At 48.8% G+C, this 23255-nt stretch overlaps 1 protein-coding gene across 3 annotated transcripts in view; it reads left to right on the forward strand.

The window, feature by feature from the left end:
• Positions 1–23255, forward strand: part of SHISAL1 (shisa like 1) — a 607509-nt gene that overhangs the window by 411975 nt on the left and 172279 nt on the right. The window lies entirely within an intron of this gene.

Genomic DNA, 23255 nt, shown 5'->3' on the forward strand with positions numbered 1-23255 from the left:
TTACTCCCGATTAAAGCACATCCCAAGACCGCAAAAGATATTTTCCTTTCCTCCTATTTAGACGATGTAGCTCCCGAATATGTTAATGTTCCACCACACACGCCACCTGTCGATGGTGCTCAACCCCGAGATCATCCGCCCCCACCTCCGCAACAACAAACTCCTCCGCACAATCCAACAGGTTCATCTGTTTCCACCGCTTTTTCTACATCCACAGTTTCTACCTTACATCCCACAAATCCTTTCGTGCCTAGCACCTCAGAGGGTGCGACAGGAGGTACGATAGCAATTTTTGCCACGCCACCGTCACGAAGTAAATCGTCTCTTAGAGATTTAGCAAACCAACGTACACCCCAAATAGCAACGTCCGACATGTTTAAGGAACATCTTGTGGATTGTAGATATGATCCAGTGCCCGGTAAAAATGACAGAATGCTGCTATCATCACTACGTATACGACGAGCTTCGCTATATTTAACGACACTACCAGGAATGGTTAATCATCTAGACAATATATATCGCTTTGTCCAAACAGGGCAAGGCCCTGAAAGTATTGACGAAGCCATGGATTACCAGAAAGTGGATATACAGAGATTACTGTTACGCTTCTTCATAAACTGCTTGATCAGAGACAAAGATAGGCCTGGGGTAGATCAGGATGAAATGCAAGTACTTACCAGATGGGGTCAGAATATATCAGAGGGAAAACATGATAAACAGACGTGTATAGTAGCTATGTGCCGAAAGATCCGCAAAGAAGTAGAACGAATACATAAAGCCAGAACGGAGGCAGACAAAACTGAATCAGAGGGAGAGGAGGAGGAAGAATCAGAAATGGCCACAGGACAACTAGAAACGATAGCTTATGTAGGTAGGGGAAGACCTTGTAACAATACCAGATACTTTACTGATCCGATACGTCCGATACGTCCAGAATGTAATAGACATTTTCAAGCCCCTATGCTAAATACGAAGTCCCCTGAACACTTATTCCAGGCTGCTGATAAATTACTCCGAGACCGAAGGGGGTATCACATGCTCGATTCTATGGATGAACAAGAATTAGCCAGGTCAGCAGTACAATGGGCTGACAGTTCTGAAAAATACAGTGATGATGCGCTAGCACACACGTTTTTGAATCTTACCCCAGACGAACAGCGTTTAGCTGGTATATACATGATACAACACCTCCTTATATTATATAGAAGCCAACACTCCGATCCTGGTCCCCTACCTGATATACTGATAGAATTACTCACGAACAAATGGAGAGGTTCAGGTACTGATTTAATTAAAGAAATTCTAGAATATCGACACCAGTACATTGTCTTCGTATGCCCAGAATATGTTTCAGTTCCCCCCAAGGAAAGAAAAACGTATCACATAGACAGACAGAATCCCTTACGCGAAGTGCACCCAGTCAGAGGTGATGACAATACTTTTAAACGCGTGTTTGTGTACACGCCCATAACTAAAATTGAATTATTAGAAATGAAGAAAGTAGTACCTAGCCATGACAAAGACCCAGCAGGTTTCCACCGTGAGATAAAAGACATGTTACTCATGGGAGAGTATACATACCCTGACATTATGAAAATATTAAAAGTCTTATTACCTGCCGGTATTTACGAGAAACTCAAAGAAAAGGAATGGGAGGTGGGAGACCAAAAGATAGATTGGACAGCATTAGAAAACGAAGAAAAGGTCCGAGCTGCAGGTTCAGGGCTTGGGGAAAAGACTACAGCATTACCAGGATTATTAGTGCAGGTACTACCACGTTTATTAACTACGAAAAAGGAAGACTGGGGTGCAATTTCAGCCTGTAAACAAAAACAAGATGAAGACACTAGTGATTTCTATTCCCGATTTGAAAAATGTTTTGGTATTAATAGTGCCATAAAAGCAAGTAGTGAGTCGTATCCACATCTGTTTGTGACAAAATTAGTTGAAAATTCCTTGCCCCAAGTTAAGAGTAGAGTACTGAAATTCGAGAGTACTTGGCAAGGTAACACACCGTCTCAGATGTTACAAATGTTACAATATCATCACAATAGAATTAGAGAAGAACAAGAACATGAACAAAGACGTATGAAAGACACGAAAATGAAAATGCTTGTTGCTCAGTCAGTTCCAGCTGACGGTCATAAAAAGGGTGCGACACAGTCCAATGATTCACCGGGTCCTGTTAGAGGGACATGCAACTATTGTAAACAGCCAGGTCATTATATACACGATTGCGCAGTTCTGAAACATAATATCTCTACGGGTATAACGAAAGAGAGACCACGTCCGCCTAGACAGGATCAGATCCAACAACAAGTACCTCAGAATATACAGCCTATGTCAGCTGTACAACAGACCGCACCACAACAACAACAACAACAACAACAGCCTATTGCTGCAACACAAAACACGACACAACAGATGTACCAGTATGCACAAAATGACTACCCAGAGTATCAGCGCTACACATGAAATAGCCTAGAGAGGGAAGTTGGCCTACCCCTTATTGAGGTTCCCGTAGACCAAGAGGGTCCTTACGTACAGAGTCAAGTATTAGGGAAAGACAGAAAGTTTCTACTCGATACAGGGGCAAGCAGAACCACTATCAGTCACAGCGAAGTCCCAGGGGCACCCCTCTCAGGCTCACAAAATATTTCCCTTGGTTTTTCAGGAAAGCCCACTATTAACGAAGTATCGCAACCACTTGCATTCACAGTTGGTCCATTGACACGGACTACAGATCTATTGCTTACGAAATCATGTCCAGAAAACTTGTTAGGTATAAAAACATTGAAAGCTCTAGGAGCTATAATATGTTGTTCTCCGGAAGGAGTACGATTATTTTTGCGTGACTTTAAGGGTCACTACGTGTCTAGAGACATGGATCACCGGTTACAGAATCTACCTGCACATTTATGGGCACAAGGCCCCACTGATGTAGGTTGTATGCACATTACACCATATCGAGTCACACTCAAACCAGGAGTGGTACTACCACGAATGCGACAATACAAATTACCGCCAGATGCTGTAGTGGCTTTACTGCAAATCATTGACGAGCTCATTGCACAAGGAGTGGTCGTGGAAACCGACTCCAATGTATGTAATTCCCCGATAATTCCGATTCTTAAACGAACTGATCCAAAAGCACCGCCAGTATATCGATTAGTTATTGATCTGCGCGATTTAAACAAATGCATTGTACCACAATACCCCGTCGTCCCAGATATCTCTTCATTATTAACAGCCATAGATTCAGAAGCAACGTTCTTTACTGTAATTGACCTCAAGAACGCCTTCTTTAGCGTCCCAATCGATCCGGAAAGCCAATATTTGTTCGGATTCAGTTTAAATGGACGAAGTTTTAAATTCACACGCGCACCTCAAGGATTCACAGAAAGCCCCAGCATCTATAGCCAAGCACTGAAAAGAGAACTTGACAGTATCCACATGCCAGCTAACACTGCCATGCTTCAATATGTCGATGATCTGCTGATCACCGCCCGAAGCGAACCTGAATGTGAAAAAGCATCACTGACGGTTTTACATTTTTTAGCCGACAAGGGGCACAAAGTGTCCCCTTCGAAGTTGCAATTCTGTGTCCAGCAAGTTGTGTACCTTGGGCACTTGCTGTCCAAGGGGGGAAGACAGCTTACACCCGACCGCATCCAGTTAATTGTTAACATGCCGCCACCCAAGACACAAAAGGAGGTGCGGGCATTCATAGGTCTCACTTCGTACTGTAGACAGTGGATCCCTCAATATGCATTTCTAGCAAAACCACTCATTCAGTTGACAACACAGGAGGCAGCGACATCGACTGTCCTCCCTTGGACTCAGGAACATACACAAGCGATTGAAAGCTTAAAGAAAGCTTTATGTCAAGCACCTGTTTTAGCAACACCATGTTACAGCAAACGTTTTACACTTTTCGTTACAGAACGTGAAGGTACTGCTTTGTCAGTACTCACGCAGGAACAAGCAGGATCACACAAGCCATGTGCTTATTTCTCTAGCACATTAGATCCCGTAGCTCAGGCTCTGCCTGCGTGCCTGAAATCAGTCGCAGCAACAGCTTTAGCAATCAGACAAAGCGATGCCATAGTGTTAGGACATCAATTGACAGTACAAGTACCACACGCAGTAGAGGTTCTCTTGAACCGGACCCAAACACAACACTTGACTATAGCAAGACTGACGGGTTATGAATTGACATTGTTCCAGCCACACATAGAAATCAGACGTTGTAGTACATTAAACCCTGCCACACTTTTGCCATTAAGTGGAACAGACCCACTGGCACATGATTGTATTGAAGTTATTACTATTACGACGAAACCCAGACAAGACCTGACAGATATTCCACTATCAGATCCAGCCCTGACATTGTATGTAGATGGTTCATGCATGAGAACAAATACAGGAGAGTTAGTGGCCGCTTATGCAGTCACAACAGACACTGAAGTTATTGAAACAAATTGTATCGATACCTTGTCAGCTCAAGCAGCAGAGCTCATCGCTCTGACACAAGCCTGTATTCAAGCCAAAAATAAGAAAGTCAACATATACACAGATTCACGTTATGCATTCGGAGTCGTCCATGACTTCGGCGTGCTTTGGCGAGAAAGAGGTTACTTAACTTCTCACGGTGCCCACATCCAGCACGGTCCCCTTATTCAAGCTCTGTTAGATGCAATACATCTGCCGACTGCAATATCGATTATGAAGTGTAAAGCCCATACAAAAGTGACTGACACTATTTCTCAGGGTAATGACCTAGCTGACAGAACAGCTAAACAGACTGCTCAGAATCAGACTCATCCAACTGACACGACAAAGACAATAGTTCCGACACCAACACACTGCATGACAGTTAAGGATCCCGCCCTTGATGTAATTGATATACAGACACATGCCACACCAGAAGAAATAAAGAGATGGACTGAATTAGGAGGGATCCAAACGGATCAAGGATGGATGACGAAGGGAAAATCTATATGGTTTCTCCCCGACTCAATGGTTCAAGTCATCATTAACACAATACATAGTCCAGCGCATCTAGGAGAGAAAGCTATGCTAGACAGTATTCAACACATTTGGTTCAATAAACCCTTACGAGCAGCAGCTAAACAGAAAGTACGTACCTGCATGATTTGTTGTCAGTTCAATCCAGGAAAAGGCGTACCTGTAGAACAGGGTGGATTTCAACCCCCCGATCACCCTTTTGAAGTCCTCCAGATGGATTATATCCAGATGGAACGATGTCGAGGATTCAAATATGTCCTCGTAGTTGTATGCGCTCTTTCCCGGTGGACAGAGGCGTATCCCGTCTCAGATTACACTGCTCTGACTACTGCTAAACAGTTAGTTCGAGAATTCTTCCCACGGTATGGTTTGCCCCGTGTCGTGTACTCAGATAATGGCCAGCCATTCTCATCCGAGCTAATGAAACATGTTTCACTTCTGTTAGGCTATCAATGGAAATTCCACTGTGTCCGACATCCCGAGGCAGCAGGTCTCGTGGAGCGACATAATCAAACTCTGAAAATTAGACTGTCCAAAGTATGTAGAGAAAAAGGTGTCGACTGGATAGTAGCTTTACCAGTTGCGCTCTTTTACATGAGAATGGTAGCACACTCTCGAACAGGGCTATCCCCGTATGAGGTGATCTTCGGTAGACCACCAAATATGTGGGGGACGCCTATACCTCGTAAAATCACTGATGTTGATTGTAATATGCTGACAGATTACCTGGCTTCCTTGATGTCTGCACTACAATCTTGTCGTTCACAGGTAGCTGCAGCTTTTCCCGATAACACTGAGGTGAAGCCCCATGACGTGGTTCCGGGAGACCTTGTACTCGTAAGGAACTTCGACAGAAGGAACTCGCTGGAGCCTCGCTGGCAGTCGCCTAAGCTCGTCTTATTGACCACAAGGACAGCTGTGAAAATTGAGGGACGTAAAGGGTGGTTGCACTCGAGCCATATCAAAAAATTTCATGGACTATCATCCGACTTGAATTTTCAGCCCTGCATTCCCTCACAGACTGACTCAAAACTCCCCCTGGTTGACAAGCCAGAAAAAGAAAACTATAAACTGAAACTAAGGTCCAGCAAGTCAGACAATTGGATTGTTTAAGTCCTCTCCAAGGTGAATCGGTTGAATTTGTCTCTGACATGTATCCTCTAGACCGAAAGAGAGAGAGAAATAGACAGAAACAGCTCAAGAAACATGCGTACTGTAAATCACTTCGTAGTCACTGCATAGTGACATTGTTAATTATGTTTTTTCTAAGTCTTCTGATTATTATTACCAGTATATTATTACACATGTATTACCCTATTTCCAAGCGTGCTTTCAATGCTACTGCCGAACATTCTTTTAGCGAATTACCCCCGCATGAGTTGTCCTATAGATTTGCGCTGCGCAACAACACATTCATTAGTATGTTACATCATTCTCATCAGACAAGCAATGCTACAAATTGTTGGATATGTGGCCGACTCCCTCCCTATCAGAAATACAAGGGAGTTCTGCCCCTCTTTCCGTATCCATTCACACACAATGGCTCCTGTGGAGCATGGTTTAGTTTGATTAATTCCCTAGATTCAAATTCAGCAGTTTATCAAGACAACTGGGTTTGGGGAAACCTGAACCTAGTTTTACTTAAAGTCTGCTACCCTAACAAGGAGGGACTTCCCAAAAGAACAGGAACTGATCTAGAAAATGAAGTATATGGATTAGGTAACTTTACACTTAACCTCATGATCCTGAATGTTGAATCCGAAGCTACACCAATCTTGCCCGCTATGTCAGTATTTCCAGTTAGAGGCGAATTATGTGTAAGAAAGAATGGTTCAATACACATGGGCCATAGTAAATGTACCACTGTAATAGAATTCAGTGATAAAGGCAAGTCTACATTTAGAGCTTCCCGTCACTCCTACTTCATCTGTGGTCACACCGCATATATACGCCTACCCCTAGATTGGGATGGTACCTGTTACATTGCATTCCTTCTGCCACCTGTTTTCCTAGCCCCGCCTGATTATCATAGGAATACCCATTTAGTACACAGTAGACAACAGAGAGATCTCCCGATTGTCGACTACACTGAAACAGCATGGGAGAAATACACAGATTTCAATAAAGGTTTCTTTCCCTACATAGGTACAGTCACCAATAGTAAGCTGATACGTAGATTAACTAGAACCCTTGAAGCAGTAGTGAATGAAACTACTTCCGCCTTAGGCAACTTAACAGAGGAGCAGTCTGCGATGCGGATTGTTGTTCTTCAAAATCGTCTTGTCCTTGACGTCATTCTGGCCGATAGGGGCGGAGCTTGTAGGGTCATCGGATCAAGTTGCTGTGTTTTCATACCAGAAAACGCGCCGTCAGTATATAAAGCCATAACTCGACTTCATAAGATCGTAAGCCAGATACACCAGAATCCAGGCACCTGGACTTGGTCCGGTTGGTTCTGGAGCGTGTTGTCAGCCTGGGGATGGAGGATCCTATCCTTCCTAGGTATTGGCTTTCTCATTCTATTCAGTTGCTGCTTGTGTCTACAATGTGGGCCAGCGATTTGTGGTCTGTGTGCCACATCGTGTATCCCGCCTTCAAATTTTCATTCAAGATCCTGGAAGAAGAAAGAAGAACAAATGATGCTATATGAACAGATTGATGGATTGATGAAGATGGATATTTCATGAGGGTCCGTAGGGGACAAGGAGGGAATGAGGAAATATGAATTTTTATGGTCAATTGTGTCCCCTATCTTAGACCCCAACGGCTTCATGTACATGCTACAAGTACATGTATGTTCCCTCCAGTTCCAGCTATGAAGACGCAAATACATGTGCGTCCAACGTCAACATGTCCTCTTTCAGATCCGCCATGAATGGGTCAAATAGTCCATTCCTAAGTATGATTGGCCACCGACTTTATATGGTTCACTTTTCACGTTTTACAGTTCAGGCGAGTAGGCCCTGAATTCTGCCATCAAGCCTTTTCCTGCTTCTGCCTCTGAAATGCTCCAGCCTGGACCTGCATCCGTATCCATGAACTTTGTCCTACTCCCTGCGCGGCTAACGGTGCCTGACGCGGCCTGTTGCCTACCAAAAACTGTATTCAGCCTTCAAGTTATCTGCTCCGCTCCTCATCCAATGCATTCCTGTCTAGTAGTTTAGGTAAACATCCTTCCAGCTACCGAGCAAAGGGCCCGGCCTCGCTGTCTTTATACAAGTAATTCATAGCCCCTGTTACCATGGAAGATTCCTGCCCCCTCGCATCTCATGTAGACACATAGACTCTTGTACATGCACTAACAGTCAGTATAGAATAGATTCCGTCCGAGAGACCTTTCCTTTTGGATAAAACAGTTCCTTAAACAAAGATATTAGATACGATTTGGGATTAGGTTGACCTGACCCCCAGACTTCTGTCTCCACATGTAGAGCTAAATGTCAATTCTCCTTCACCCTCTAGTTGCACGTCAATCACACGTCATGCGGCTGCGCGCGCATCTCTGCCAAATATTTCTGCTGACACTGCAGGATTCTCTTATGGATCCACCCACTTGTGACATCATTTTAAATGACGTTTCTAGTATACGCCTATTATTACGCCTATTTTCATTACGTATGTGTATTCTTATCTGTATTATCAGCTGTTACGCCTCCTGCATCTGTCTTAATGTAATGCTTTTCATATATATATGATTACTTGTCAATAATGCATTGCCTATCCCTTCCTGAACCTTCGTGGTGATGGAATATGATTGCCTGGTTCGAACCATAATTCCTTTGTAAGGAATAAAGTCCTTTTCAGACCCTCTAATACCACGGATTCTGCCTCTTATTTTGACTGAGTTATTCTTACTAGACTTTACCGCATAAAAAATAGTACAGGTAATTTAAATATTTACCACAACACCATAAGGTTGTCCGGTCTAACAGTTGTTTTTTAGTCATTTAAAATTGCAACAGCCTGTTGTTCATATGGTTGTGGTTAAAATAATCAAGGTTACAATTAAAAAATCCGTAATAGTTTTGCTAGAAATATATAGTGAAGGAAGGACCCCCTCAAAGTAAGACACTTGTGTAGTAAAGGAAAATCAGTGTGCCCATGACATCAAGCAAAGATACATTTTATTTAAAGATGTCTGTTGATAATAGGATATAGACCTTTGCTATTCAGCTTGGTCAAGTGGTTGACAACCCAATGACCAAACTTGTAGTTATCAACCATGCACTCAAAATACTAAGTTAAAGAAACCTAGACCCCAATTATTGCTTCTCAAGTGCCACACCAAGAGTAAATATTGGATTTACTATATATGGGCTAAAGTAACCTGTGCCATACATATTGCAAGGCACCGAGGAATTCCTTTATAAGGTTATGGAACTCCAAGGTGACTTGCAATATCCTTATCATGTACGGCAGTGGGTACTTAATCCCATTTAATTAGGCCTGGGCGGCAAATTCCGTTCTGCTCGTGGAATTTGCGGAATGGGTAATTTCGCGTTCTGTGGAGAATGCGGAATTGCCCAAAATTCTGCGTTCTGCGGCTTCACGGAATTTTTTGCTTGTTCGCGTTCTCGGAATGCGTGTTCGCAAGATATTTCCCCCCCGAGCACGCAAACAGCGTTCGCGAACAGGAAAAAATCATCCCGAACAAGCAAATCCTCGTGTTCGTGGAATTTCTGCGTGCTCACGGGGATTTTTTACCATTTCACGGAGCTTTGCGTAGCGCAACTACGCAAATTCTGCCCACTCCTACATTTAATACATAGTCACAGCATCACCTTTCCCACAAACCACTTAAAACCTTGGTGAGTAGCTCTCTTATATGAAAGAGGTAACATGTTTGCAAATATAAAGAATATAAATAGAACCTCTTGTGCAAAATTAAACACATCATAAAACTCTTGGATATTTGTTGCAAAAAGATATTAGAAACAGTTCAATACAAGTCAGGTTTAAAATAAAAAGCTGCAATAGTTAAGAATGTGTAGGAACATGCAGAAATATTCTAACTTTTCTATAATTATCTAAGATATGCAAACATCAACCATGTTCTTTGTGCAGGGCACTGTAAGCTAGAAAAATAGAGCTTAAGAAAGAAAGGAAACATTTCATGTTTGTTGCTTTAAACCTCTGCCTTTCACCCCGGTTGCTGGCTCTAGCAGCAGGCATTGTGACGTCAGAACTTCGTTGAGTACCATCTGTTGCCGACTAGTGGGTTTCTGACATGGATAGAAACGCATTACATACTAGTGTGCATTGCTGGTTAATGTATAGACTTCCTCAACTTATCTTAGTTTAAAAAGGAAAACATTTTCCAGCAGCTATACGGAATAACCGTTGGCAAAGCCAGTAGGTGTGAGTTTTATGTGGTAACACATGCAACATTACCACATTAAAGTAAAACATAGGGAAGGGAGCCAGCAGGTGCATACAGAAAGTGATATATAATTTGACGCAAGCACACCAGTGGAGGTGGGCGTATACACCAAAACAGCCACCAGCATTAGAAGAGAGATTAATACTCCACTGGGCTGAGACAAAACATGACTGACAAAGTCTTAAGTTAATGGTTGAAAGAGGCTGATGGAAGAAAGTTAATGGCTGCGCTGCCAAACCCAGCCCTAAAAAGCGTCCACTGCTGGCTGGCTCAAGTAGTATTTTGCAATAACCATTTCAGAATTTGAAAGAGAGCAAAGAGTTACATTCTGGTTATAACAAGAAAATATTAGAATTTGAGTAGATTGTCTTAAAATTGTCCAGTGCTTCGTAGACAAAACATACAGCCTTGAATTCTATTCTCCCTGGAATATCCGGAATAATATGAATAATGTACCGTGCTAGAAGGGTGAGAGCATGGAGGACACATATTGTAGTTAGATCTGTGTGTGCTGTGCAGTTTGATTCCAGGAGCGTGTACAGAAGGCACATGGGTGCCATGAGTTGGACTGCAGAGCATAAGATTCTCAGGAGTGTCTGTGAGTGCACAAGAGTGCTCTAGGGTGGGGCGTGCTCGTGAATTGCTAAGAGTGGGTGGAATGCACATCCAGACTGAGAGTCAGGGCTGTCACTCTGGGTCGCATCTGCAGTGTCATTAGTGATGTCATTAATGCCATTGGTGCTGTTAAGTGGGGAGTCACGTGTGAGGTCGTGTGAAGTGCATCTCATTGAACTACTTATATAGGTTATAACTCAGTTAACAAGACACGTGGTCATGCTCTCCTGCCATTTATGGTATCTGGTGAGGATTCATAGGAGACGGGCATCACAAATGCACTCATCTTTATACACCAATCTCTTTTTAGGCCTGGCTTGACAGAAAAGCTGTTTGTAAGACCTATTGCTACCAGTTCATCAAAATACACACAGAGTGGACTTTAGCTCCATCAGGAGGAGCAGGAGGAGGGGACACTTTCTCACGTCATGCTATTTCCCAATTATTTTAACCTTTAACCTTTCAGTCGTGCTTCCGTTGGAATAAATGATACTGTTTTACATATGAGAAATGCACCCAGTCGTTTTCTTTATCTTCTATATGCATTCCATGCAGAATACCATATTTTTGGCTACATTGTGCCTACACGTGGCTTAGCCAAAAGGACAGGCCTTTCATTTAATAAAAAGCATTTGAGCATGCAATGCATGTAAACATCATTAATGAATGGGTTTGTTAACATGCGTTCCACATTAAAGCCTGGCCTATTGGTTTTGTCAGTGTTTGTTCGTGATTTCTGGTCGTATATGCTATTATAACTTTTCCTCACCATCAATATTTGTACACTGCTTTATCCAATTTATTCTTGATTCCCCTGCGACTGTCCTCCTTTAAATGCTGCCAGGGCCCACAAACTAGCATTATACCAATAACAAATACAGATATGACAAATACCGAAGAGCCTTCGAAAATATTATTGGTCAAGTGCTTCCTAGCATGCTGTTGAGTATGTCCAACAAATCTAATGATTCCCTGTGGACGGCACATGTGTCATTTAATCTATCTGCTCATTTGAACAAGTCCATGAATCACTATCATTTTTTCGCATCAGTCCCATGATGTACACCCAAAAAAAAAATATTACACATGGCACAAGCAGATATTACAAAATCATCTCCAGATCATCTCTTTGAAATGTAAACATGATAGTAAAGTTCAAGATCACAGACTCGATGCCCTTTGTGTGGGTCAGATTAGCACTGAGCCGACAAATGTTTCTCTGAAGCTTTGATGAACTGCTGTGCGGAAGGAACCCCTTGTGTGCCCAGGGGCCTCTGGTTCCCATGGCGCGCGGCAATGCGGATAACTCTGATGAACTGTAATTGTTTGTAAGTTCCTAGTTCGTGCTCGGAATGCTAATGCGTTGGTCGCTTTTGATATTTCCTGTGCCATAATGCTAATCAGAGACACTCCGTTCACTACATATTTACATAGAATGATTCATGCAGACCCGCTTCTGGCATAAACATTCATTTTGATGTATTCAAATTTATGGAAATCCATTTCTCGCCCATCCCCAGCATTGGTTGCTTGCCTAATATCCACAAAGGATTCCTATCTGAAACGGTGTCCCCTCTTAAAAAGTGACACGTCCAATTCTTCAGTGGTGGATTGGCTTGGAGAAAGCAATGACTTCCTTCCTGTTTTAGAAAACATGCCTTTGTCGCGAGGACCTGTAATGCTGCTGCGCGTGTAGGCTCTGCTATCGAATGCTTTTGAAAGACTGCAAAGTCTGCAGGGAGAACGCGAAACAGATTCAGGAATGTTCTAGACCTTTAAGCTCAGCCGCCATAATTGATAAGGTGCTTGGACTCCTCGCCCACGCGTATTTTGACAAAACAGACCACCACGATCAGATTCATAAGATTCCCGCCTTCAAGAGCATCACCCCTTACTTATAAAAAAAAAAACTGGGAAACTCTTTTTCAAACAGAGCCATACATTAATGTCCTAAACTCAGCAATTATAACTGCATAACATGTCTTTAATGAGTCATGACTTAGGGTTCCACCTTCTGGACCCTCCTAATGTATTTCCTAGCTCACATACATGTACAGCCTTTAATTCTGTAAAGCACAACAAACACTAAAAACATGTAAAGCATTAACTAGTGTAAACTAAGTCATGCAGTCTTTCATGTGACGCTGTGGTGGCCACCGCTGCTGACTGGCCCGCACAGAGAGTGGAGTCGCCGCACTGGGGCTATTACATGCGCACGACTTCGAGCTAACAAAATATAACTGTCAGCTCTGAAGTCATCTATGAAATATATATATATATTTTTTTACACAGCATCGATATGTGAGGATGGTATAGCTAATATGGCTTTTGTAGACTGATTTATCTGTGAAATATCGAAGCTTGAAAATGCAGATTTATTATAAACTTTGGCCCAGGTGCACATAAAGTGGAAGTCGGTAAACTTTATGTATGTACAGAGGTGTGTGAGGAACCGCAAGTCAGTAAGAATCGCACTTACCACATGAGTCACAAATTGCAATTCAAATCCAGTCGTAATTTGTGACTGTTTCATTATTATGAAATCTGTTTATTAGCATTTGTTGATATAGACATAACATACATCATGAATGTAATATCCCACAGGCAATGAGTCGGTACTCAGAGGAGTATCCACTAATTGTGAACGTGGTGAGCCGCAAGATCCAGCGCCACTACGAGGCGTGGATTGATGCAATCAAGTAAGTATCAGGGCCACCGGCCGCAGTTGAACAGATTCATGTAACAGCCGAACTTAGAACAAAGAAGATAGGTGAAACAACAGAAGTCCATCAGAAACAACAGCAGCAGGTTCGATCTTAGACCATACGACCCTCAGAATACCCCCCCTCGGTCCACCCCCCCCCAAACCCCGGCCCCCCATCCCCCGTGACATGTCACACTATGAGAGGCAAATGTCAGTGTCCGCACATCCTCCCGGTTCGATTAGGACCTCCCCGTCAGTCCCCGGAGTGGGTCTCCCAGGCTCACCTCCATTCCCCTCCCCACCAGGAAGTGGCACCGCAGTATGTGTCCCACAGAGTCTCAGGGCATCCCCATCCAACTGCATCAGGACCTGCACGTGTACGTCCCATTGACTCGCTATGGGTGTGAGTCTGAGGCCTAACGTTTCCTCTCGCAAGAGAGCCGTGCCCTCCGCCCCCGCCCACACTAGCAAGGAACTCCGCCACGCTTGCACCCGAGGGGGTTCAGGCGCCTTCCAGCGCTTGGTAATTAACCGCTTTGCCACAATCAGGCCCAGATCGAGGAAGCGACAGGCAACCTTCGTGGGGGGAGTCCTACGAAACAAGTGTAACAGACAGGCGGGCCAATCTCGCTGCGCCAGCGGACCGACGCAAGTACGCAGCGCTCCATGCACCGTACGCCAGTATGAGTCGAGCGCTGGGCAGCTCCATAACATGTGTACTAGTCCAGCATCCAGAGCCCTGCAGCGTGGGCATTCAGCGTCCGCCCGGTGGAAATAGCGATTAATGGAGTCGGGAGTGAGATATGCCCTGTGTAGTATGAAGTACTGGATTTGGCGAAACCGCAGATTCCTGGGGATCCGTGTGGGCCCCCGTAGCGTATCCCTCCATTCCTTGTCGGTCAGGGGACGGTCCAGATCCACTTCCCATTTACCCCGTAGCGGAGACAGGTCCGCCGCCACCATCACGCGCAAGGAGGCCGCGAACCAGCGAACCATGTGGCCGCCCCGTCCCATGACGTGGAGGTACTGCATCATGAGGTGTTGCGCCGGTTCCTCCTGAAGAGCACCCCACCGACTCGTCAGCGTCGCGACTAGCGAGCGGTGACGGAGGAACTGACCGGCCGGTAACCCCGTCTCCTCCGCCAGCTGGGCGAACGGTATAAGCGCACCGTCGTGGTAGAGGTCCCCCAGCGTGCAAATATCCGCCGCGTGCCAGTCGGCAAGCTCTGCCGAGCGCAATATCCCTCGACCGCTAGGTGAACCCTCAATCGGCATGGCTGGGGCATATGGGGTGTGTGACCGAGTCAGGTAGAGGGCTCGCCGATAGCACCGACAGGCCACCGCCACTAGAAGGGGCCCTGGCTTGGTCGCTCTGGCCGTCGGATGGAACAACGCAATGACATCCGTCAGGGGGAGCGGTGGCTCCACGGATGCCGTGTCGTCCCTTTCCCGGTCGGCCAGCCACCTGGCCACCCATTGCAGCTGTGCTGCTAGGTAATAGTGCGCAAAACAGGGCATCGCGAGTCCCCCCTGACCCGTGGGGAGGTATAACTTAGAGAGCGCCACTCTGTGTCGTGCGGTGCCCCATACAAAATCCCGAAGGGAGCGCTCCAGGGCGGCGAAGAAGGACGCCGGGATATAGGTCGGCAGGTTAGCAAAATAGTAGAGGAGTCTGGGCAGGGCCACCATTTTGACCAGTGCAATGCGACCCGTGACCGCAAGGGGAAGGGTGCCCCAGAAACGCATCTGGGCCCTGATCGCCGTCACCGCCCTGCCCAAGTTACCCTCCACTAAGTCAGCGGGTCGCCGGTACACCTGAATGCCCAGGTAACGGAAGGTGTCTGGCTGCCACCGGACAGGCACACCTCCCAGTTGAAACCGGGGGTCCAGTGTATCATCACGGAACGGGTAGAGACACGACTTGGCTGCGTTCACCTTTAACCCGGAGAGCGTTGCAAACTCCGTGAGAACCCGTTCAAGGTCCCCTGAGATATTCGCCACATCCCGCACGAAGATCAAGAGGTCATCCGCGTACAAGGAAACCTGGTGGGTGGCGTCGCCCATTGGAATGGCGTCCGTCAACACCCCCCGCAGGGTGGCTGCCAAAGGCTCGATGGCAAGCGCGAAAAGGAGGGGTGAAAGGGGGCATCCCTGCCTGGTACCTCGGCCAATCGAGATGGCCTCGGAAACGTACGGGCCAGTTCTCACCCGGACCACAGGGTTCTTATAGAGGAGCGCCGCCATTTGCAGAAACCCAAGGCCTAGACCGTAATGTGATAGGGTTGCCACCAGGTAGCCCCATTCCAAGCTATCGAAGGCTTTCTCGAGGTCTAACACTAGACAGCCCGCCCGTGGCCAGTGCTGTGCACCGTGTACGGCGACACGGAAGAACCGGCGAAGATTAAGCGAGGTACTGCGCTTCGGCACAAACCCATTCTGGTCCCTGTGCACCAGCACAGGCACGGTGGGGGCCAACCGTTCCGCTAGGACCTTGGCCAGGATCTTGTAGTCGGTGTTGAGGAGGGCGAGGGGGCGATAGGACCCTAGATGAGTAGGATCACGCCCTGGCTTGGGGAAAGAGATCAGGTAGGCTTCCCTCATGGAGGCAGGCAGGGTGGCCTCCTCAAGGGCTGTGAGATATAATGCGTGCAGACGGGGCACCAGAGACTCCCGGTATGCTTTGTAGTATTCTGCCGGGAGACCATCCGGTCCAGGCGCCCTGCCAGAGGCCAATGAGGTCACCGCGTCCCCTATTTCCTCCAGAGTGAGGGGACCCTCCAGTGTTTCCTGGTGGGCATCCGGAACTGTGGGGAGGCCGGCAGCCCCTAAGAACAGATCCAGATCCTGTGCCTGCCGTCGCCCCGCCGAGGTATACAGGTCTTTGTAATGTGCCGTGAGCGTCTGGTGGATCTCCCACTGCGTGTGCACCAGCGTGCCGTCCAGTCCGCGAAGGGAGGCTATTGGCGCATAGCTCGATTCCTGTCTGATCAGCCAGGCCAGCAATCGCCCCGCCCTGTCCGATGTGGCGTGGACCCGTGCCGAATGGGCAGCGTAGTTGTGGCAGCGCAACCTCTCCAACAGCGCAGCGTGGCGTGCCCGAAGCCGGGCCAGCCTGGTCGAGTCACGCCCACCACCCTCGCCATGACGTTCGCATGCCAGTAGCCGGGTCTCCAAAGCGGTGAGTAGCAACGTAAGTTGCTTACGGATATTCCCCGTGACCCCCAGACAGTGTCCCCGCATGGTTGCCTTGTGCGCGTCCCACTCCGTCAACGTGCTCCCCGCCGTGCCCTCATTGAGGTCAAAGAACTGCTCGACCGCCGTGCCGAGCGAGGCCCGGAACTCCGCGTCCTCAAGAGCAGCCGGTTGCAAGCGCCATGTGGGGATGGGTGGTCTCCCCGGGTCCCAGCGGAGACGCAGTCGAAGAGGGTTGTGGTCAGAGTGAGTCCGGCCCAAGTAATCCGCCTGGACTATCAAAGGGTCCAGCGACGGGGAGCTCACCACCCTGTCAAGGCGGACGTGAAGATCATGTACCGCAGAGTAATAGGAATAGAGCCGGTCAGCGGGATGTAAGGTGCGCCAGACGTCATGAAGGGCCCACCGCGACAGCCAATCGGTGAGGCTCCTCGCATTTGAGACCGCCTGTGTACTGCGGAGTGGTGGATAGGATCTATCAAGGCTCGTGTCCAGTACGGCATTAAAGTCCCCACCCAGCAGCCAGGGGAGACCCACATACGGGGTCAGGGCCACCGAGAGGCGATCGAGGAACGACGGTTGGTCAACGTTCGGGGCGTAGATAGAACCCAGGAGCACAGGGTGCCCATTGAGTCGCCCCCGCACCAGAGTGTATCGACCGTCAGAGTCGAGCACTGTCTCGGAGCATATGAAGGGTGTGCCTGCCCGTACCCAAACTAGTGTACCCCGAGCATGCGCGGAGTATGTAGTCCCGAAAAGCTGTCCCCTCCAGCGGGCGCGCAGTCTGTCTAGTTCCAGCCGTGTCATGTGTGTCTCTTGGAGAAGGGCCACCCCTATCTTGTGCCTCTGGAGATAGGCAAAAACAGAATATCGGCGGGTTGGTGTGTGCATGCCCCTAATGTTCCAGGTGACTATTGCAGTGTCAGCCATTGGGGTAGAGCGCGGACAACACTAGGTTCATTGGCCGAAGCGGGCCAGCCGGGGAAGGGGAGGGGGAAGAAAGACCAGAGGGACCGCCACCCAGATCTCCTGCTGCAAGAACATGGTGTGTGAGAAAGCTGCAGAACACTGCAGAGTGTAAAGAGACAAAGTTAAAAACAATGTGAGTAAGAGGAACTCCATAACCACAGGGGCGAACCCCAGAACCGGGTATTCGTCCAAACATGAAAGGCTCAATTGCCTGTGAACTGCCTGGTCAGGGCTGAGTTGGCGAGGGGCTAAAGAGCAATACCGTTGTGCCTGGCTTGCAAGAGCCCCGTGTTACCCCCGTTAGGGCCTCGTGTGTCTATAGGGCCGCCACTCACCCAATCGTGTCCCAGGGGAGTGCGTGTAGGGATCGCTGTCACCCCGCTCCCTCGCAACCAGAATAAGCCCGAAACCCCGGTCCCCGGCCCGTGTGTAGGGGGACCCATGTTACCCCTCAATCCCCGCAACCCCTCTCCCACTCACAAAAAAGGAACAGGGCCCCAGAAGTCACAGGCCAGGGGACAGCAGAGGCAGTAGGCTTCCCCCCCTCCCCCGGGGAGCAGTACGGAGCAACCCGCCCGACCCCCAGGGTACCTGCAGCGGACACAATGCAAACCAGCAAGAGTTCACCCCAGAAGGTCGGCTGTCTGTGGGGTCACCTCCGGCAACACTTGGTCCTCCGGAATCAGGATGGATGGGGAGGAGGACAGGTCAGTCTCAGTGTCACTGTGAATGCGAGCCGCCACGTCCCCCTGGCTGCTCACAGACCCCAGGGTGGCCACTGCCTCCAGAGCCTCCAGCCGCTCCACACGCATCCTCTCCGGACTTGGCGCAGCCGGGGGACTCGGCCCCATCCCACCGCGGCGGTCCCTCTGTCTCCGCCGTCTCAGTCTCTTCTCTCTGCGTCCCATAGGCCCCGGTTCCGCGGGTCGGGGGCCACCATGTTGGCCCGTTTCCTCCAGCCAGTCCCAGACATCGGACGGGGCATCGAAAAATCGCGTCCCATCCTTCGTGACCACCCGGAGGCGTGAGGGGAACAGCAGAGAGTATGGAATGTGCAGCTCTCGGAGACGGCGTTTCACCTCCATGTAGTTGCTCCTCCGCTTCTGAACAGTCGCAGTGTAGTCCGGGAACAGCATCACCGGGCCACCCCCTATTGAAAGGGCTCCCATCTTCCGCGTCTCCCGGAGGATCACGTCCCGGTCCCGGTAGTTGAGGAGGCGAAACAGGAAAGGACGTGGCCGGGCTCCGGGGACAGGCTTCCGCATCGGCACCCTGTGCGCCCTTTCCACCACGAACTGCGGGGAGAGCATTCCTGGGGGCAGGATACCTCGTAACCAGTCCTCAACAAACTGCTCGGGTCGCCGTCCCTCCTCGCCCTCCACCAGGCCCACGACACGTATGTTCTGGCGCCGAGAGCGGCCCTCCGCATCCTCCGCGCGGTCTTCAAGAGTGTTAACGCGGTCGATCAGATCCTGCAAGGTGGCGGAGTGATTGTGCACTATCGGTTGCACATCTTGTAGCGCCTGGCCGTGACCGGCAACAGTGTCCGCCAGCCGGCGATGATCGGCGTGGAGCAGGGTGAAGTCCACCGTGACTTTGTCGATTCGGGACTCCAGCGAGGTACGGGTTTGTTCCAGTGTGTTACTCAGTCGGTCGACCGCCGCCAACAAGGCGTCCATTTTGGCCTCCAGGGTCGATGCGGGCGGCGCCGCGATCACTACAGGGCGCTCCGCCGTCGCAGCAGGGCCGTCCACCCTCAGTCTGTTCTCGGCCTGCTTGTTCCGGAGCCGCCCCATGGCCAGCTGCTGCGCCGATGGCATTCAGAGGGCTCAGTGATGCACGGGGCTCCAATCACTACCAGGCGCCGTTAGCAAAGGGAGTCCAGCCCCGCCGCCACGAGTCAGGCCAGCACCAAGGGTGTCAGGGCGCATGGCAGCGTCGCCAGCGGGGGAGGCGCACCGCGAGCTGTTGACAACCAGTAGTCAAAGTGCGCCAGGTCGCACTCCGTCGGATCCGGAGCAGCCGCCTCCCCGTGTCCAGTAGCTGATCAGTGGTCAGTCCCCCAGGAGCCTCGCTCCAATCTAGATCCACCGACGTGGGTAGCAGGGTCACACCGAGGCCGCCAGGGTCGCCTCCGCCATTACAGGTGTCTGCTTCGCCTCCAGGGGGCAGCAGTCGGGCGCTCACCAGGGGCCCGTCCCCGGCCCCACGCCTAGAGAGGGGTCCTCCACAGTAGGTCACTCACCGGGCCACCGGGCGGTGCGGGCGTCACGTCCCCTCCCAGCGCCTCCGGCCACAATGTCGTCCTCCTCCGTCCACCACAGCAGGCCCCCGATGTCCAGGGACTGGCAGAGTCACGGCGTGAGGGGTGCCAGCACAGCGCCGGCAGCGTAGCAGGCGTCAAGCGTACCATCGCCCCAGGGGGACCCCCTCACAGGTCCCCAGTCCTCCCGTTGTCGGTCCGCTGTGTGACGTGTGGCCCAGCCGCCTCGTGGCAGGCCGCGGCGTGGGGTGATGCGCGCGGCCGAACGCCGCTTCCAGCACTCTCCGCGTTGTCCGTCGGTCAGATCCCCAAGGGGGGCGGCACGCAGGCTGAGGCCGCCCCCGCCGCCACCGCTCGATGTATCGGGTGCCGGGAGCCCACGGGCAGGGACAGGTAGTCTCGGCGGCCCCGCAGCACACTCCGGGCAGGATAACCGCAGGAAAACGGCTCCGTTGCTCAGGAGCCTCACTCGGACGCAGCCATCTTGACCGCGCGCTCTCTAGCGCCCCCCCAATTTGTGACTGTTTCATGAGCGGTCACTGATGACATCACAGAACCAGGAAGTGCACTTACAGTAGAGTGCAGGAGGTGAACATGGTCTGCCGACATTTCTAGGAGCTGGAGGATAAAGATTATAGCGGAAGGAAGAGAACAAAGAAGTTCAGATACCATGATCTGGAGACCTTAGTAAAGGAATGTATTGATGAAAACGACAAGGTGTTTGTCTGGGCATCAGAGTAAGAGGTAATCCACAAAGAAACACCTATGGACATTCATCCACCACATGAACAACTTCGTTGGAATTACAAAAAAAGCATGCATTTATTTAATTTTGTTATCTATTTTGGAGTTTTATAGTACGCGGCCTGCAGTGGCGGCTCGCATAGGGCGTGCTGCAGGTAGTGGGGTGGGGCGGGAAAGGGGCAGGGTGGTGGGTAGTAAACTCGGACATACAACGGAACGGAGTAAAGACTTTCCTCCATTCCGTCGTATGTCCGAGTTTACTACACCACACCCTGCCCCTGCCCAACCCCGCTTCACCGCCCGGCAGTACACCCTATTTGAGCCACCACTGGTGGCCTGTAACCTTTCAGTGATTTTAGAGTGAAAGATAGAACAAAATATATCAGAAAGAAAACACATGAGGAGGAGTAGACATCCAGTCAGGTAGGGGAGGGGCCCCTAGCTGAGGTTCTGCAATCAAAGGTCCCTGTTAATAGGGCAGTTCCATCAGAATGAGTTCAAAAAGTTTCATGAAGTATATATGGTTGGTTTCAGATCTCCGCTAAACTCTGACCTTTTTCACTGTCTTTGGCCTTGTGCTCGTAGGGATCTTCTGCTGTGGTTTATTCATTTGTACTGCCATTGCTGCAGAATATTTCAGCCGGTGAGCAGAGGTTTTAGCTGGGATGTATGGTACAACTAGTTTCTATAGGTACTTGGGGCAGTCTTCAAAGAAAGCTTTGTGGGAGTAGTTGATAATCTTGAATTTAATCCTAACTTTGATCCATATCCACTGGAGGACATTCAAAGCAAGTTTGATGCGGTCTCATTTTTAATTTATTGTTATTTTTAAAGTTAAGGCACTTTCTGACTGCCTGATTATGAATATGACTCGTTACAACACGAGTCATTACTTTTCGTGCCATTCCAATGCAGTCGTTACAACGCAAAGCCATTACTACGCAAGTCATTACATGGACTTGCAGTAGATGGCGCACTGACATTAGAAATGTATAATTTACCATTCCAACTCCAGCCTATTAACAGTAGGGAAGGTGTTGGAATAGTAAACTATACTATTTCTAATGTTAGCACGCCATCTACTGCAAGTCGATGTAATGACTTGTGTAGTAATGGCATTGCGATGTGATGCCCGCGTTGTTAAGGTTGTTTCTCCTGAATATACAATCTTTGTAACCTAGCAATGTGTGCTCGGGAGGCAAGTGATGAAGGGTCTCATTCGCTTTGGAATGGTGCAAAGATGTAAAAGATTAGGGAGGGCTGGCTATTGATCCCTTTGTCACTGCAGTGATTTGTGGAGTGAAGGACATTTAAGAGTAAGGCCAGGATCCTGGCTTTTGGAGTGGTCCCAATGCCTTGTGGGCCATTTGAAGAGTAGTGAGAGAGATTCAACTCTCCCATTACAGTGATCTAAGTCTTGGTCCCATTCATTCTTGGGAACCTCTGCCTCATCCACTGGAGGGCATGGTCTAGGCATGTGGTGATATTGGTAGTACTTTTGAGTTCTTATTCAATCGGAAAAGGTTAAGAGTCTCATCATTTACATTTGTAATATTACTTGATTCTGCTCAAGATGATGTGCTAGGGAGAGCACATAAATATTAAGCAAGATCCATGATAGAAGTGTTGATGCTTGAAGGCACTGTACACAGTATATCAGATGTGTGGCTAATTCAGTTCTCCTGGTCCTCACTTCTTGACAGCATTTAGAGAGGAAGGAATGAATCCAGGAAAAGGCAAGTCCCCTATTCTATCTCCAATTTACTACTGTCTGTAGCAGTATAGTGTGATCAACAGGGTGATACGCTGCAGAAAGGAGGAATCGTGAGAAGGCTGCTTTTGTATTACTATTCAGATGGAGCAGTTCCTCCTTTGTATCTGCTGCTACTGTCCTGATATCTCTCCTGGGTCTAAACCCAGGTTGATGGTCATGCGGAAAGTAGCTAATTTCCACCTATCTCATCACCTCCGCCAGGATCTTGTTTCTCAAAGTGAGATTAGCATTAGTACTCTAGTTTGTTAGAGTCCTAGGCTTTGCGTTCAGCTTCTTTAGTGAAGTGATGGTTATGACATGCGTTTTGGGGGTCAGGGATGGTTCCTGATCTGAGAGCGGTATTGGGCTTATTTTGCAGTCTCCTGATTAATAGAGAGGAGGAATTGTTCAGGACAAGCGGCTGATCATTGCTGATCGAATTTGCTTTCTTCTGCTGCCTAGACTTTGTCATCTCTTCGGTTTCTGGTAGGCGAATGGACCACATCAAGACACACAAGGTGGGGAGACTGTCAGCACTGCCCCAGTGCTCCTGAGGGGCAAACCTAGTGTGGGCGCCGGGTGGAGGGAGGAGATGGGTTGAAGATAT

Source organism: Triturus cristatus, chromosome 4_1, assembly GCF_964204655.1.
Source record: "Triturus cristatus chromosome 4_1, aTriCri1.1, whole genome shotgun sequence".
NCBI classification, from domain to species: Eukaryota; Metazoa; Chordata; class Amphibia; order Caudata; family Salamandridae; genus Triturus; species Triturus cristatus.